Source organism: Nyctibius grandis, chromosome 14 (genome assembly GCF_013368605.1).
Source record: "Nyctibius grandis isolate bNycGra1 chromosome 14, bNycGra1.pri, whole genome shotgun sequence".
Taxonomy (NCBI): Eukaryota; Metazoa; Chordata; class Aves; order Nyctibiiformes; family Nyctibiidae; genus Nyctibius; species Nyctibius grandis.
In genome coordinates this window covers 10,399,508-10,417,581 of record NC_090671.1, presented here as the reverse complement: position 1 = coordinate 10,417,581, position 18,074 = coordinate 10,399,508, and the positions used below count along the sequence as shown (strand labels likewise).

Below are 18,074 nucleotides of genomic sequence, written 5' to 3'. Positions count from 1 at the left end.
AATAAATTTCATTTTTGTACCAAGTATCCATTAACACAGGGTTCCCAAAACACCACGTGTACTATTTGCAGTATAGAAGCAAAATTAAGACCTTTAAATACATTTTTAGATAGCTCAGGATATTTTAAAAATTATTATTCAAGTTGAAACAGTTATTTTGAATTTGCCAAAATTAAAATTTGAAAAAACTTCTGCTTTTCTTCAAAGTCATCATCCTATTTTTCTTCAGTATTGACCATTGTATATCTATTACTTTAAACAAATCAGAAGTGTATAAATCAGAATCTGCAAATGAAATTTGGCACTGAACTCAAACATCATCAAATTTCACTAAACATTGTCAACTTGACATGACTAAACATTTTTAAATTTTTTTTTTTAAATGTTAGCTCTATCAAACTCCTCCTTCTGACAAGAATTCACAGAAAATTCTGACATTACCCAATCTATGCTTTCTGTAAGAGGAATTGCAGTCCAAAATATACCTAGACTGCTAAAGCACAGGTGACTTTCTTATGTGTCACAGTTTAAAGCTGGGCTGGCTATTAAACCTGCGGCAGATGCTCTCTGTTATCCCCCCCCCTCCCCCCAGAGGGAAAGGGAAAGGGAAAAGGGAGAGAGACTTCTGGGTTGGAAAATTAAAACAGTTTTAATAAACTATAATAATGAAAAAAAAAAAGAGTATAATAACAATAACAGAAATAATCAAATATATACAAATATATATACAAAACCAAGATTGAGCTCCCCTGAAGTCAGCCACGTCACCACCGGCACTGCAGGGCAGGCTCCGGGAAGGCCCAGGCTGGGCCTAGCGATGGTCGAGAGCTGGATTCAGGAACGCACAGATCGGGATCGGGGGCAGCAGGAAAACAGACGGAGTCCTCCTTGGACACCGGCCATAGCAGAAAGAGAGCGAGACCCTCTTGATCCCCCCGCTTTATACTGAGAATGATGTGTATGGGATGGAATACCCTTGTTGGTCAATTTTGGGTCACCTGCCCTGTCCGCTCCCCCCTGCAGCTGCGACCCCCCTTCGGCTTTTCACTCGTAAGCAGTGAGGAATTCAGCAGTGACCTTGGTTTCTCTCAAGAATAAGTACAGCAAGAGCCTTTCTGCACAACATCCCTACCAGTGCCTCAGTGATAACTACAAACTTCGAGTGTTATCAGTCCTGGAAGCAGACACTGTCTGCAAAAACATGCAGTTAGTTTCAGAAAGTGCAGTTACTTAGAGGAGACTTAGCTGAAAGGAAAAATCACTGAAAGGAAAATCGGCCTGGTTTAGGCCAAACCAGGACATTATGCATCACCCAAAGTAGCAAGATTAACATCCTGAGTGGTTTCAAATGGTTAATACTGACTCTGAAGAAAAAGGGCTTCAGTCCCTATAATATTAGGTAAAATACCACACCTAGCTAACAGCCCATGGTGTTCAGCTACTTGGTTTAACAAAATTTTTACAGTGCCTTCCCAACCATTCTTTTTAGCTTACTAAAGATGGTGCTACTTTTTCCCAGAGGCAGAGAATTCCCAGTCACACTTGAGGGTTTTGTCTTGGCTTTAAACTTAATTATATGGCAATGTGCTAAAAATGCTGTTACATGGGAGGACTGAAGTCTTATTCATTTTGTAGATAAGGAGGCAGTCCTATTTCAGGAAAATTATTTCCAGAATCTGAATAGTTGAGATCTTGTAAAGAGTATGTCCCCGCTCATCTGTCAGTCTAATTTGGTTCCTGTGACGAGGAGGTGCACTCACAAGGCTAGAATCCAAGAAACAGAACTGAAACTAAATTCCAAAACTAAAGTTAAAAAAGCCCACAAAACAAACAAAAAAACGCCACTGATACAGCAGGAAAGGGGAGTAGGGTGGGGAAAATGCAACGATTTTCTCTATTGGTGATATTTTGCAAAAGTAGGTTTCTCGCCTCAGTTTTCTGCCAAGGAGAAATACATCAATTGCAGTTCACAGAAAATAACTAGCAAAGTCAAGCATTTGATTCACCATATTTTTGTGTTCTCTAAATCATGATCTACACGTCTCTACCTCTGAGGCTGGCAATGGTTTCATTGCAGACATAAAAGCAGACAGAGTTTACATGGCATGCAGACATTGCAAGGACATGAAGAAACCCAGGCAGAATTCTGAACTAATTTCCATCATTTCCCTTTGGTAAGTGAAGAGCTAAAAGAACATTTTTCTCTTTCAAGGTAATGCTTAGCTGCATTGCAAAATATAAACTATCCTACTAAATTAACGAGATGAGGTTTCAATTGAATAAATATGTGGTTTGTTCAGAGGCCTGAAATAACTCAGAAACAAACAACTCTTCCCTTTATATTAATTCTGTTTTTTCAAAATACTGCTCAGACCAGAAGAGATTTTTGAGTCCTCTCCCACCAGCACAAAGTACATCAAAAGGTATGAGCTCAAAGGACCATCCCCAGTGTATAACCTCCAACACCAAGGACTTTTTAGGAGCAGTAGAGGAGAATGGGCCACAGAACTCTTTTAAACAATTCTGTTCAGAAAATCAGAGTAAATGCTCTTTCTTTTCCAGTTGCATTCCGCAACTGGTGACTACCAAGGGATTTTTTTATCCATTAGGAATAATAGAAGCAATTACAGCCTGGAACAATCCAACTCCAGTGATAATGCATAAGACAGTGGCCATGTAAAACAAGAATATGGTAAATCATCCATCTGTATGCTCAGTGAAACTACTCTTACTGATTGATCAGTGCTGCTATTTAACATCACTTTCTGGAAATGGTTAAAGAGTCAGTGCTTTGCCATTAACAATTGTGACAACATTCCTGCTCACAAACCTAACTGAGGAAGACTCTTCCACAGCTATATGAACTCACATACAACAGAAATGCATAAGCCATGCATCAGGTCACCTGTTCTTCCTTATCAGAGAAGCCCAATTTCCTTCTGTCCTGCAGAAGTTCTCTTATTCTTACTCAAAAACTGCTTCAAGAATCTGAAGTTTTAGAAAATATCTGCAGTAGTAAATAAAGTAGTAAATAAAGTAAAATTCATGTTTCTATAAAACTTTGGACCCAGTGCAGTGGCAGCCTGCATGTTGATTCTGGAACTGATGTCAGTGTGCTTGGAGAATGTTTACACTACGGGAAATCCGGGATTAAAGTGCTACCCTTAGTATGGGTGGTATTGCAGCCTCCTGTCCTGTTCAGCTCTGAACGAAGCAACTGTAGTAAATATGCAGCACTGTGAGACAGAAAGGTTTTAGGGAAGAACCTGTTGTGATAGCTAAGAGTTTCTCTTTGGAACATGGCTTAACTCAATGTTTCTTGGGCACAGATTCATTGTAAGAGACAGTGGTGCCAGACAGTGATGTAACGGACAAGCAGTAAGAAGCACTTACATCCTGTGTTGTACCCTTCATACAGGGATTTCAGGGAAATGTAAAAAGATTACATATCTAAGACTTACACAAGGCCTATGCTTAAATTTCGCTCCAAAACCTCAGCTGGATTCCCAAATTGACAAAATAAGTTATTTCATTCCTACAGGACTTCTAGGATGGGAGAAGTCTTTGTTTAATAATGCTTTGGCACTCTAGAAAATCTAGGAGGCATCCATTATTCAGTCAGCCAAACTATAAAAATTACATGACTTTTAACACACTTTTTAATTGCTTTTAATTATTAACATTTACATTGCTCTCAAAATGACAAAGTGTCTCAGCTGGAGACATGGTTGAATTTTTAATAACACTGGAAAGCAAAGCAACAAATCTCAGACTGTGGATTTTAAATGTAGACATTGTTATATGCATGTGTGTTTATAGATACAGTATATATAAATATGTATGAAATTCTCTCTCTATATATAGAAAATATATAAAACATAAAAACATATATATATGTTTTCATTCATATATCCTTAATGAAATCTCATGATCACGCTGTTCAGAAGGCAAAAAAAGAGATTAAGCTCAGAAGGCTTTATGGTTCCACAGGCTTGAACAAAAATGATTACACAGACCCCTAAAGAGCCTGTTTTACCATATCTTTAATTTGTGGAATTTTGTCAGTTTGGAGAATGGTGAGGCTACTAGAGATCGTGGTGTAACAGGCTTGCTCGCTACCTATTTCATAGTTCTAATGGAAAGCACTCATTACAAAAAAAACCTCATATGAAGTAAACTATTTTATTCATGTAAAAGGCCAGCATAACCTTGTCCAACTAAAAGCATTTCTTGCCAAACAACCAGTTTGCATTTTTTTTTTTACTACACTCTCAAATGTCAATACCTTGCAATTCTACGGTTTTAGTTGGCACTGGAGATCATTAAATATAACATTTATTGCCCAAAACAGATAAGCTGCACCTATGCTCTCTCCTTGTCTCTCTGTGGTGCTCTCTTAGGACTTTTTCCCAACTTGCATTTTAACAACTTACCCAACTTTATATGCTAGATCTTAAAATTAATTCTACCTTTGTTCTGGGTTTATTAACCTTAGAAAGCAGAGGGAGGTTAAGTATAGCAACATTATTTTTTATTGACCTACAGTTCTTTCTCTTATGATTTTTGCCACAAAAACGAAATTTTCCTGGTGGTGTGACTATCAGATATCTTCCATTTTATGTGACCTGCTCATTTGAGATAAAGTTTATAGACATCTTTGCTGCCAAGCAAAACTTTTACCTTCTGAAGTTTCCAAACATCTATTTTCAAAACCAGGTCTGTCTTCAATGTTAACCACAAAAGAGTAAATGAGCCACAACATTGCTAATGTCATTAGGTTGCCAAGAGACACCTTGATTATAATTCAGATTGACTCACAGCTAAAGACAGCCAGCCAGTAATGCTGTTAAAACATCCCCACAGGCTTCTTGTTCCTTCTTTTCTAGAAATGATTCACACAATTACAAAATAGTTGAAACAATTTTAAGAAGAGTTCTAGAAAGCAATGAAGATAGTTCCCTCCACTATTCAGATACGGACACACCCAACCGCTCATGCTCAATCCTTTCTCAGGCATCTTTTCCCCCTGGTCACTCACACCATCCTTTCAAAAGGATGTGTCACAATTTTGACCTCCCTCTTGCTATGTTACTTTCCATTTGAGCCCTGGATGAACCTCAATCCTCTGATAGTAATCTTAGGAGTACGTAAATGAAAGTCAGACTCCCTATGAAAGACTTAACCCAGTTTGGAGAGCTAGTACCTCTGAACTCTTCAGACATTAGAAGTTATTTATCATAGGCAAATAATGTGGAGAAGGTTGCTTCTCTCCTTAACAAGAATTAGGAGGCATCTTTCCTTAACAAAGAATTGAGTCTCATAATTGTCCAACTTTCAGGACATTAAGGAAATGGGAAAACTATGCAAGAAAACTAGGAAAACAGTTTGTTTTAGAGGAATGGAAAGAGAATAGCATTAATACAGTGCTAGCAAACAAGGTTCTAGTTTCCTTCTGATACTTCTGAATAAAACCTGCAAACAATACTTCTTGATTCAAATCCAAACAATAAAAAAAACCTTGTGTGACAACCAATGCACAACTCCATGTGCACCAGGGATGATCAACCTGCTAAAATTACTTCCTGAAGTTGTAAATTTGGGTCATAAGGGATTAATTACATAATTGAGAAATGCTCAGAATACGTCTTGCCACTATTGTTACTTTTCCTATATTTATGGGTTTTTTAACTTTTCTTTTCTACATTGACTTCAGACCAAAGTATTGCCAAATTTGCAAACTAGCCAACAGTTTTTACAGAGAGAAATAAGAATAGATTCTCTTATGAACACATTTTTGTCAGCTTTCTTTATCTTTTACTTACTCTCCCCTTCGTAGCCTTGGTTTACATTTCAGAATCTGACAGGAGCAGGGCTTATTCCACTAAACCAAATTACAGGTATTAATTAATGGCTCTCGCTTGTTTGCTGGCTCCTGGAAGCAGAAGGGTAGATAAAAATGTATTTACAGCAGAATTTAATTACCCATTTTCAAGCCACTGGCCTCCTGGCAAAAGTCTCCCAATGTAGTGCAGAATAGGACTCGGATTAAGAATTAATTTGCTGTCAGCAATAATCTACAATTTAATGGCTTAATCAAGTTTGCTATGAAATTGGTAGGGAGCTCTGGAGCCTAATATTGCCCCAGAGCCTGCTGCATCTAAAGACAGGTTTCAGAGATCCATAACATAATCATCAGCTAGCAAATCCAACATCTCTCTCATATAATCAGGAACTGCCTGCAGCAAGCTTACTACTCACATTAAAAAGTTATAGCTCATGGGTTTGAAGTTCAGTGCATATATTTGACTCTTTCCTCCTCTTCCAGCTAAATCTCCCAAAGAAACCGTACTTGCATGAATACCAAGATTAGCATGTAAATACAGGCCAGTGTGTGACTAACACATTCTCTCTTGTCTTTTCAAATCATAATGCAAGTATAGAAAACTGTTAATAAAAAAAGACAAAAGGTTTTAACACATAAACACTTCTTTTCGCTCTATTCAGAATTCTCCCTACAGTGGCCAGTATGATTAGAGTTCTTTCTATAGGAGCATAGCTGAAGATAGAAATAAGAGATTAAGACTTTGAAAATCACAGTTGAGATAAAATTAGCTCTGAACTGAGCCTTTTGTTTGTTAAAATTTTGAAATTTAAAAGAGCTTGATTATCTTTAAAAACAAAATCAATCCGCATTTTCTGCTAGAAGCCAGCTGATAGAATAATAAAAGTCTAAGCGCTGAAATAGAAAATGTTATGCCAGTAATAGGAGGATAAAATCTATTCTCTTGAGCTTTCAAGGCCAAATTTTAATGATCTCAGAGGCTCCAACCTTTAAAAAAATATGAATAAGCTTCTCACATGGGGTATTTAACTGGGCTGAAATATTCCAAACTCTCTGCAAATTATCATCGGTTGTCAAAATATCCTGGGAGAAACTCCTAGAAGTGCTTTGAACACCACACCATCACAGCAACTTACCTATTTTACTACTTTTTCCTTGCTAAGATTATGAGTCATCCTATTATCTCCCATTCTGTCACCCATCCAAATTTACAGCACATCTGGCATAATGCTATTAGTACATCTAAATGCTTGTTTTTGCAGCACTGAGGACTGCTTTTTAAAATTTCTTTATTTTTTTTCTTTTTTCTCCTTTTTTTCTCTCCTTTTTTTCCCATTTTTTTCATTTTCCCCTTTTTAAAAAATAACCTCAAAGCTTTTCCGCCTCATTTATTCTCAAAACAGAGTAATATACAATACTTCTAAAGAAGCATTACATCACCATGTGGAATGGTACTTTATATACTGAATTTAACAAACATGGATGCAGAAGTTTTGGTTCTTAACTCCTAAGTATGAAAATGAACATGGATACATTCAGAATTGTACAGACAGGACCATTCTGCAGTCCTTCACCAAAAGCTGACGTGCACATGTGGTGAAAGAGTACACTCCCTATTTATGGTTAAATGAAACTCATGGGTTGCAAATGATGACACTTATGTGTAAGTGAAGATCTAGTACAAGTCTAGAAAATACCAAGCTTAAGTTCATTGAATTGCTTATATCAAGAAAAATCTTAGCTAATAGCAAACTCTTGTAGTAGTATTTAGGTTAATGAATATGGTGTTGTCAGAACTCAAGCATGCACCAAAGGTAAAACAATCAGAATTCTGAAACACCAAACCAGCCTCCCAAAAAACCCCAAAATGCACAGACATGATGAACTACATGTTAAACGTAATACTGTGGATGGATGTTTGAGTAGTGATCACTTGTATAGTGTAATTCTTTAAATACAGGAGGCAAGCTAAAGAGAGGAGGGATGCATCTCCATAAAGAAAAAAAGCCAAAGCCTTAAATCATAGCTTGTCATTCCTAAGAAGTCCCTCCTGTAGTAAGTATTTCTCAGTTGAGTTTACATACAATATATAACTTGACAGTAAGTCCTTTAATGAGCGTGTTGAGAGTACTGCAACATGGAGTCAGACATCCAGAAACGTCTCATTAAGCATTTGACCACATCCATTCTCAAAGGAGAAAATTATGAGAAAATTACTGTAAGTGTCTGTACCTTAATTAAAAACACTAATTAGGTTTTATTTGTAAGATTGACCTTTAATCCTCTAGCCTCGCATCCACTCAACTGAGTTACCAGCTAATAATATTCCTTAACATCTGCATAGATCACTGAACTTCTGATACATCGTTTTCTTAACAAATGCATTGTTCCTATATATTTGACAACACTGCTTTGTTTAGTTTTCTGCAAGGACATGTTTCTCATACCATGAAAACTTCTTCAGAAGCAAGAAAACTCTACTTTTTTACTCTAGTTCTAGAGGGTTCCTGCACAATCTGTTTTAAGTTCTATAGTTTGTGTATTACAAGCATATGTTATGAAGTATTATAGCATTTGTTCTCTGAACAAATGGGCTTGCCTCCAGAGATGGCTGAGAATATAGTTGTTAAACTCTTCAGCATCTTAACAAATAAGTGTATACTTCATCAGAAAAGCAGAATGTTCATTCATAAAAAACATGGAAAATTCTCTTTTACAGCATTATATCTTTCCTCTGTCCACACAGTGCATGTGCTAGGGTGGTCATGCTCATCCAGAAACGGCAAATTACCAGAGCACATGTACAGATCTTAGCGCATGCAGCAACGATGGCAGTGACAATACCATTGGGTTCCAGTTGTTACAGTTGTTCTGATAATCATCTCCCTGCCCATTACGATACCATTTACAATTACAGCAGTGAATAGAAAAGAGCAGCTCCTACTTTCTAAACTCCCGTTTCTCATCCCAGACAGCACTTAATGGAACTAGCAGGCCTAAAAATTCACTCCACACATCACAACTTCAGTGCATGACCTCATGCTGGTTTCTTCACTTACTTACACATCAGCAGCCTGTTTTGTTTCTCTTCTCTCCACAACAGTATGCCTGGCATTACATGCATGCTGTATTGCCACAGGTGACTTTTTTTGATCCCATCACAACAGGAAACTGGATGTTTTCAAACCTTACATTTTTCTGGACCTTGATCTAAATTTTTAAACTGTCAACTATTTAAACACAATTTATGCGCTCTCAAATAAAGTTACACTATGCTGGATTTCCTTTAAACATGACAGAGTGGTACGAATAATGCTTTGCTTTGTAAATTCAGGGCAGGATTTTCTTTCTGTGCAATCACCTTCACATTTACACACCGAACTCCTTTCTAACCAGCTGCAGAGGGCTAGCTGCTAAGAGCAGGCAACAGCAAAGCCCATCCCCATCGCAGGTGGGAAGCTAGGCTGCACACCATCAAAATGCCAAAGGCACAAAATAGCATGCTTGTCCCAATTTCTTCATGTTATTTTGGTATGCTTTAAAAAAACCAACCATACATAACTCATTAATTATAACCTTTCAAAAGTGTTTTCCTTTCCCCCAAACCATTAAAATTTAGTAGAACTGCAGCCGAAGTTCTAATAAAACTATTTTTAGCCTTTGTCACACAGAGAACATCATGAAGAGTATCATCTTTCTATTAATGCAGATATATTTAAGCAGTCAGTGCAGGAAACTTTAAAATATGCTAATCACTGTTTCTTTGGACTCCAGTCTCTAATGTCTTTCCTGACGTGTACATACCACAGACAGGCTAAGCAAAGGGAACACCGTCATTTAAAGTGTCAATAGGTATTCACAACTCCATAAAGTGACAGTAATATGTATATTTTATTGCTACATTATATACTTCATAAATTTCCACATTCAACATCCTTTTAATATATAATGTTCTTATTTTCTGGCGTCTGAGCTGAATTGCCACAGTGTGTTATAAATGGAAATGCTTTTGATAATCACATGCACTGTTTTTCTCTTTAAAGTGATTCAGTGCTGATGAAAGGGGCCAGATTGACAGCCTTGGAGATTGGAGTTCCCTTTTAATCCACAAAGAAAACAAGGCACTGTCAGGGCAGTAGCTGGGCCAGCTTCCCTCCAGTACATCTCCATTTAAATCCGTAACAGAAAAAGAAAAAAACTCAACATCACATCTCTAAGTCACAGTCTGACTCTGTCTGCTCATATCCTTGGCCTTGTTTCTTATTTTTACTAGCAGAGAAAGTAATCAAAGAAAGGAAGGCATTTCTGGGATTGGACTGCTGCCCATGAGCTGCTTTGTAGCACACATCTAAATCCAGCAGCACACATCACTCTTAGGCCAGCACATGCATCTTCAGAGATGCAGTCTCAAAACCATTTAAACAGACAAGCAGAAGTTTCTATGCCTTTAGTAAACTGGTCTTGTCCAACTCTCAAATTCATTCTATTCTCAACATGGTGCTTCACACTGAGAAAGTAACTTGCACTGTTTCCCAATAGAAAGCAAAAGTTCCAAGGTGCAGGAGTGTTTGCTGAAGGACAATGCTGAGGACTACAGTACTTTCAATTTTAAATTCAGGTTAATTTACCATAACAATTAAAAATTCTGGGACTGTAGTTTGAAGTTATGTAGTTACTTTTGATCAAAACACAAACATTCTCCATGACTTACCCTGTCAGTGTTAAACTCTCCATAGGAGGATTTATTTCTTTTTTTTTTTTTTAAGCCAACATTTGTCAGTAAAGTGTCTTTTGCATTTGGAATCTGTACTAAGATCCCCAAACATAGATGCAAATACAGAATCTGTGCATATAAAATATGCATGAGTGCTAAGCACAGGTTACGACAGGAATTTGTAAACTTCAACACACACTAATATGCTCTTGTTCACATACCTCAGTTTTTCTGGTTATGTCTGATGAAAGAGGACAGCTCAGAAATACACTTTTATATATCTTTTTGACCTTCAATACACTTTTCCCCAATACGCCTTTTATCTCTGATGCACATCACCAAGCCGTGGGCTCATCATAGGCTCTAATATCCGTATTCAGAAACGGATTTCATTTAAAATGTCTTTCTCCCAGCTGTGCTGGCTTTACAAAGTGCTATACACTTTGTACAGCATTTATATAAATGGGATTTTTGTTCCAACGCTTCTGGTAGTTTTTAGCCAGTAAAAAGCAAGTCTGGTAGCTTTGAGCTGCCTTCTTGCTGCAGATCTAATCAACGGTACTTCTCCAGGAAACAGAGTGAAAAGTTTGTTCAAATAATGATCCAGTCTACGTTTATATGCTGTTAGAGAACAATTTGATAATTCATACAGATAAGGCTGTATATTGCTCGCACTACTCATTACTAGCCTTGCTGACTTCAGTGGTAGTACTGGTAATCAGAATTTGGCCTATGTGAAAAAAAATGAACATCAACACTAGCAAAAAGACTTCCAGATATTTAGAAATGAAATACAGACTCTTCTGGCTTTAGGTCGTCAGTCCTAACAGAACAGAGGTTTTTTTGCCACGCAGGCGCTCATTTGAGTACTGATTGCAATCTTCGGCCATATGAAGGTTGCTAAATAGTCTCTTAGAAATGCACTAAAGGATTCAGTCTAGTTCAGTTCAAGAACTAGAAGACAACTAGAAGTTGAAGAACCAGTTGTTGCATAATGTAAAACCCAGCAGCAAAATTAGTATTAAATGGTTGGTTATTTGGAAGCCTCAGCAGAGAGTCTGAAACAGCTCTACACCTGAATACGAAACAACTAACAACAGAGGTGTTACTGTTGTTCCTACTGGAGAAAGCTTTGATATGCACTATCATTTTCGTCATCTGGCTTTGACATAATAACTATTTGAAGGTAAAATATAAATGCTCATACATCCTTTAAAAAGAGTCAATCAGTCCCTTAAATTATTTGTAAATTAAATCTCAAGCCAAAATCAGAGAGCCGTCACCTAATTCGCCTCTGAATTCTGTAGTAACACTATTGAGCCTAAAGATTTTAGTATAGGGTTTAAATTTAAGGCTTATATTTTTTACTATCAGCTGAATACTTTGTCTCCAACCAATTTACTGAACAAGAAGCCTTGCAAATGAAGCTAGTACAAAATTCTGCACTCTGATTCATTAGGACAAAAGTTAATTAAATCATGTTCTCTCCTCAGATGTACTGTTTTGTCTTAAAGATGATTAAACAAGATGCAAATGTAATTCAGATAGGAAAAAGTATAAGCAAAAAAAGTAATCTTATAATGTGTTTCAGAAAAATGAAGTAATAAATCACCTTGCTCCGTGAGCCTTTTGTTTTGCTGTAACTGATAATGCATTGAGATTCTTTAGCTTTCTTGTCTGATACAAGTATTAGATTTGTTGAGTCAATTTAGAAGGAAGCTGGGACTGTGACAACAGACAGTACATTTAGCAGAAAGATAATACATACAGCTAGGCTTATGCACATGGTGCCCTTTTAGTGAGCAATGAACAGAACACTGAGTAGCGAGATTTATGAAAATATAGACTGCATCCATAAACACAAAATCAAAATTAAAAAAAATATATACACTGTCTCTTAAACAGAATCCCAACTCACATCCCAGGTTGAGAAAATAATTGTTTTAGGGGAGGTGGAATCTTTGAAGGTTTGCATCACTGGCTGTTGGCTGGATGTATTTAAATGACAGAGTACAAAAAGCAAAAAGAAAAATCATGCCCTGCAAGCACTACCTGTGAATGAGAAAATCTGCCCTCAGTTCCTAAATCTATCTTTGGCTTTCTTTAGATATCAATTAGCTCATTTGTTCTGCTCCTTATAGATGACTAGAGATAAGAATGTTTCATTGCTGTTGTCTGTTTAGACTGGATTCACTGCTCAGTTATCTCAGTTGTACTGAGATCATTTTGGGATGTCTCCTAAATCTGCAGTCATGAAAGCCTAGTTTTTAGTATAAGAATCTGCATGGTTTGAATATATCATATACGACAAAGGTTATCAGAAGGCCTTACATTTGAATTTTATAATCCAGCAGGATTAATGGATGCATTCATGAGAGAAATCAGAACTACAGACCTGTAACTTGAAAAATACGTAGCATATTTTTTCCAGAATTATAACAAGGCAGTATTGCATCCAGCACAGGTAAAACTGCTCTGAGTCTGGTAAAGGCCTGACTCACCTATGCTCGTTTGAACATCTGAGCACGCCTCATCTCTCCAGAGCTCCCTTAACAGCCACCATCATGCGTGTAAACCGCTCAATCCCAGGCAGCAAGAGTGCTTGCGAGTAGCTGCTCCTAGCTGGTGCCCCTCTTGACCTATCCTGACTATGGCTCTGACTAGTCTGCCAAAAAGAAAAAAGACAGAAACTGTGTCACAAGAGTGTTTTTATTAAAATGTCATATTTGAGTCAACAATCTTTTTAAACGGAGGGAGTAAGAATATTATGTCCTGGGGAAGAAAGAAAAAAGGTCAGCCTGCTTTCATGGCTACTAATTTAATCCAGTCTTATAGTGGACATGTCTCATTGTTTGAGCCTTTAAATATCTTTTACTGCTTTCACTTATTCAGGAATGCAACAACCTGCTTGAACTCTGGTTAGAAAAAAATGCTTTTTAAAACCACATGAAGATCTATTTTTGGTGGAAGTTCTCTTCACAGCCTGCAGATAGGAAAGGCTTTTATTATATTGGCACTATATCAACAAAATAAAAACAGAATTCTGCATTTGCACAGGCAATAATTAATCTAGTAAATATCACTAGAAATGGAAGGGCATATAAGTCATTCCATTGATATGGAGAAGAAAACTGATGATGGAATGGTAAAGGGAAATAAACTATTAAAATAGCTCATTAGCACTCAGTGCCATATGTTTATAAACGCTCAAAAGAGATCCCAAATGATAAAAATTTAAATATATTATTATTAACTTCAGCATTTATCAAAATCCAGATACTCGTTTTGGCCATAGATATTGCTGCTTTCATTGCTAAAAATCTCACACATATACAGAGCACAGGAAAGACAGGTAACCTTAAAAAGTTCCTTTCATAGAGCCAGCTATCTAGGCTAAACAGTAAGTATTATATCAGAAGCATTCACATTTTTGATCATTATACTAATATCCAGCCTCATTGTTCTGCCATCATCAAGACACTGCAAACCATCTCTGAATAGCAAGCAATACTCAAAATATTTACAAATTTAAAAATAATTTTTTTTTAATGTCGGCCCAGTTTTTGCCTATTATAAACATCTAGTGCTCTGACCTCAGTAAACAAAGAATCCAGGCGAATGTTTGGGAAGCATGACAGATTTGTGCTTTGCACAGAGGCAAAAAGGCTTAAATGGAGTAGTGTGTATTTTAGAGAAAACTATGTATCGCAAAAGACTAAAGCAATTACAATTTTTCCATCGTGAACATGTGATAGAGGGCTATATCTCAGCAAACTGCTGTTGTTATAGAAACTCTGCTGACATGTTGTTACTACGGTGAAAGTGGCATTATACTCACACTAATATCCTTTTTATCAACCTCAGTTCAAAATTCAGTGCACTTTAATTTACAATCAGGGTGCTGCACGTCATTCACTGCAGCTGCAGGCAGTGTCAAATGCTGCTGTTGCCTGGTAACTAACAGGTAACTGGTGCAAGTCTTGTATTTATGTACATGGAAAGCTAATGACAGAAGGCGAAGGGAACATTTGTCTGTAGATAAAAAATTTGGTCTCTGTTTACTAAACCCCAGGATTTTCCTCTTGCAGTGAAACCACTGCTGAAACATACAGCACCAGAATGAAAAAATGCACTTATTTCTTCTGATCTTCAGTATAAACGATAAAAAGTTATTGTTACCCAAATAGCTGTGGCAATTCATTAAAAATTAAATAGGAATGAACAGCAAGTTAAAATTTAGACCCCAAGTAGCGTAACTACTGTATGAAAGAAACAATATTTAATATTTTGTTAGGAAATTTTAATGCTGGCATCAGAGTATCTAGCTCTCTCACTATCCGTACTGCAATACTATGTAAACAATAGTGTTTTAAATAGAGGCTGGTTTGGGTGTCCAAAGTTTACCCTTTATCCAGAAGGCCACTACAGCCCAGCAACCATTTAGATTTCTTGTGTTCCCCTTAAATACTGACAAACCGAGCAAAGATACAGTCTATGCTGGACAGAAACAGGCTGCTGCAAATAATCATTTCTCAATTCTATTCTCAAGACCCTAATCCAAATCACTGCATTTTGTTTCACAACACAACTTTATGCTTCTTGAAAGCATGAATTATTTGTGTTGAAATTCCCACTAATTTCAATGGCATCCCATTTTTGCCTCATGTTGTTTTTTTGTAAGTGTACTGGGTCTGGGTCTACAAACAACTACCCAACTTCTCAAATACCATCTGTTAAGGAAACTTCTACACACAACGTTAGAAGATTGACTTCACTTTTTTTACCAGAAACATCTTTCACCAGACCTTAATATTCAGTTCACATCACAGCTATGTAATTATTCTTTTCAGAAGCAGAGATGCAAAGAAGGCATTAACAGCCGTTCAAAATATCACATTTATGCACTTTTCTCTTGCCGTATTAAATATAATTACTTCTGATGCAATCAAATTCATATCATTCAAATGGACAAATCCAGTACCAAATTTAGAACCTCAAGCTTCAAGTATCAGGCTCTGAAAGCAAAGCTTTAAGCCTTTACTTTCAGTTCAGTGAAGTACAGTGTAAGAATAGTGAGAACATTAGGTTTAAAAATGGCATCATTTTATGAATTTTCTTTAAATTATTCTGTTAGTTATTGGGTGCAAAGTGCTTTGAAGATCAAAGGTGATATATGAACTACATCTTATAACTCAGTCACCGAGAGATGTGGATCAAATAACTGACCAACATAATGCTCCTCAGAACTCATCATTGAAAAATAAATCACAGTATCTTATGGAGCTAAATTCACCAATGCTCCTTCTCCCAAACACTCCCCCTCAGAAAACCCCAATCCCCTGATGTTAGTGCACATGCAAACAAAAAAACCCATCCAAACAAAAGAAGCAGCATGGACTGCAAAACTAGACTTGTCTTTAAATTCATCAGTTGCCATAAAATAGTAGAAACAAAGACAGGACTTACTAAAAACTGCCAGTGATGATGCTCTTGATTTAAGGTGGTGACATGAGACTTAGAAACCTGGGTCTCTTCTAAAAACTGGGTCTTATCAAATATTTTCTGAGATGTTGCAGGCTGCAGACATGATGGATCATTTCCAAACTGTGTAGAATAAAACAAAACAAGTCAAGTGACCAGTTTGTTAACACCGCATTTATACTAACTGACTAGCACTTACTCTTCCTACAACACAGCATGTTTCATTAACAGCTTTTTCATTGCATGTGCCCCCAACAGCTGCTTGAAAGTGATGGTTAAATATACATTACATACAATAGAAGCCAATCTAAACTAATAAACTCAGCCTTGCTGAATAAACGTTTTGTCAGGGCAGGCAACAAGACTGAAGTCCAACATAGACCTCCAAAATAAGACTTAAATAGTGTGGCCAATGGTCCTTTGCAGGGAATTAATTTCAGAGGGTAAATGAAAAAAATCAGTTTCAATATTTTCTCTATAAAATGTAGAGACATATAACCAAGCAGTAAAATTCTGACTAATATTTATCATTAGAGTCTGCAAGTTTGTCAGAATATCTCTTTATACTAACAACAAAGTTCCAGCAAAGCTTACACAAAGTACCACTAGAAATCCTGGGGTTTTTCTGCCAGTTCACCCACACAACTCACAGTGCTCCCTAGCTTAAGAGGGATCATTAGTTTTGATATTGCACATTTTTTTGGATGGAGTCAGCGAAGTCAACACTCTCAAATTCCTTTTTAAAGAAGGTTCAGGAACAACCACCTTAAATACACTACATTTTCATGTAAATATAATTTGAAATGCACATGTTTCTGAGGAACCTTAAAAGATCCTGAATTTGGAATAGTTCAAAATTACTTAATCCTTTGCTTAGGCTTTTCTGTTCTGGCCAAAAACCAAACACCATTTGCAAAATGACTCAATAGAGACCATAAATTATTGAGATAGGCACAAGCCAAAGTCACTGAAACCAACAGAAAAACTCTCACTGAGTAAGATCCTAATTGTTTATAATTTCGCTTCATAACCAAAGAAAAGATCCAATGAAGCAGTTCTCCCTTCAGGCAAAATTAGCTTCCCTTCCTTACACCATAAGTCAACCAATTTTAATACCACCTACAGCAAGTAAGAATCATATGCATTTTAAATTGCTTCGTCAGGAAACAGGAAAAATGGTGAAAAAGTTTTTTAAAAATAAAAAATTATTTAAAAATAATGTAACATAGCATCAGCATTGTGACAGCTTTAAATGAATCAAAGTTTGATATAAAGTCTAGCATGAAATGCAATTAACTTCTTCCTGTTCCCAGAAGCAGCTTAGCAAATCACCATGATTACATATAAAGATACCTATGTGACTGTCCACTTCATGGACAGAAATGAGTAGGTGGCTGTTTCCACTACATAAGAATCAGATGTAGGTCTGTCACAAAAACCTGCAAATGTTAAGACTTAATTTACCAGGCTATAATTCAAGTCATAGAATGAATTGACTAGAAAGACAGGATGCAAATGTGTGCAAGAAATAAAATTCTACTGGTGTGGTTAAATTCCCTCTAAAACTCCAACTCAAAACTTCCAAAAGATGCACAATATAAAGCATTTGAGCAGTGCATGGGCCCAGTAGATTTATATGCCTATGTACAAGCTACCCCTTGAATTAAAACATGTACAGTGCATTACTCGTCACATACATACATTGGAAAGACTGATTATTCAACAGTATTAGGTGCATTGATTAAAAGAACAGAAGAAATACAAGTGTAAAGATAATTTCTTTTTCAGAATTTCTCACTTTTAAGACTAAATACAAAAGCTAACATATGCTGAGACACTCATTTGCTCATCTGTGCTTTTATATTGTATCTTGTCACTAAGTCAGGACTCTAATCTGTTCACTGAGTACCTGATTTTTGAATGAGATTTCTAGGCAGGACTATAGCAAAAAAATGAAAGAAAATAAATAAATAAATTGTATAGCTACAGCACGCCTGTAAGTATTTAATAATACAGAGTATTATGTTTATGTTTATT

General features: G+C 36.6%; 1 protein-coding gene across 1 annotated transcript in view; it reads right to left on the bottom strand.

Moving 5' to 3' along the window:
• Nucleotides 1–18,074, bottom strand: part of RIMBP2 (RIMS binding protein 2) — a 138,385-nt gene that overhangs the window by 84,916 nt on the left and 35,395 nt on the right. Inside the window, exon 2 of the mRNA XM_068412599.1 lies at nt 16,023–16,160. The gene's annotated coding sequence lies outside the window, so the exon portion shown is untranslated. The remainder of the gene's footprint in view (nt 1–16,022; nt 16,161–18,074) is intronic.